The sequence below is a fragment of the Aplysia californica genome, unplaced genomic scaffold, assembly GCF_000002075.1.
Source record: "Aplysia californica isolate F4 #8 unplaced genomic scaffold, AplCal3.0 scaffold00905, whole genome shotgun sequence".
Taxonomy (NCBI): domain Eukaryota; kingdom Metazoa; phylum Mollusca; class Gastropoda; order Aplysiida; family Aplysiidae; genus Aplysia; species Aplysia californica.
This window is the reverse complement of record NW_004798175.1, coordinates 179,091-180,296: the sequence shown is the minus strand read 5'-3', so window position 1 is coordinate 180,296 and position 1,206 is coordinate 179,091.

Sequence of the window (1,206 nt, the reverse complement as noted above, 5' to 3'; positions counted from 1 at the left end):
GCTGAGTAGGCCCACTCAGCTCGCTTTGTCACCATCTTTGGAAGGATTAGAAACAGCACTGTCACTCTGCGCGTCCTTCGCAAAAGTAGTTTTTCTGACTATAGTCTGTACGTCTTCAAAGAGTATGACACGTTGAGCTCACTTTGAGCAGTTACTTCGGAATTTTTTTAAAGCTTTCTTTTTGCTGCTGTCGTTGTTTAGTCAAAAACATACACGTACACACAATACCGCACCTACTGACCGGTTGTAGAAAACATAAATGCACTTAAAAGTGGGCTACAAATGTACAGAGAGATATTACTATTACTATGGGGCATTGTCTGTTGTTTTTTTTTCCGTGTTGGGGTGGGGAAAGGGTCGAGGGAGACAAAGTGAGTGACCGAGTTTCTAAAAAAAAAGAACTTTTTCACACTTCCAAAATGGACTGCTTTTACATCTTATTGCCTACACCCTCCTTCTACTGATGCAGGGTGTTGATTGTCTTCATCAGTTTTCCATCTTTTGTTCCCACATCTTTGTGTGTGTATCTGTCCCGGATCAGTTTTTCATAATTCATTGTGTAACATCATCTGTCAGAAGACCTTGTATGATTTTTTAATTGTTAGATTGACGAGGCTGTCTTCGGTGGGAATTTAAACGTATAAATAATATTAAGATCTTAAATCGCTGCGAAGGCATGGCCACTGACACATGATCTTAGGACATGCCCACCTGGCTATACGTATAATGTGTAAATTATGCTTGGTTGTTGTGTTTGTCAGGAAATCTTACACTTTACGCTTTGGATCCTGTTGGCAACATTGTGAGCAAAAAAAACCCCAAATAACCAAACATACACTGATGCAATGCAACGCGTGCTGATGGCGTATTCTGTGGGTGATGTTAGGGCTCTTGTGAAGGTGGTTAAGACTGGATTCATTATTTAATAATATACTTCATTATTGTCTCAAAATGAGCAATTTGTAAGGTAGGAAACTGTACATCATTCATTGTACTGATCTTGTATGTGCACCCAAAGGATAATAAAGAAACATTTTTACTGAATCAAGATTATTTTATTCTAAAAATGATTGTATCGTCGCTGGTCCACTAGAGTGCCATGCAAAGTTAGGTGCCCATAGCGATATTTCTTTTTATTTTCACACCGACATTCTAAAAGTGATCGAACAAGTTATATAGGTATGTTTACTCGTTCTATACTAACTA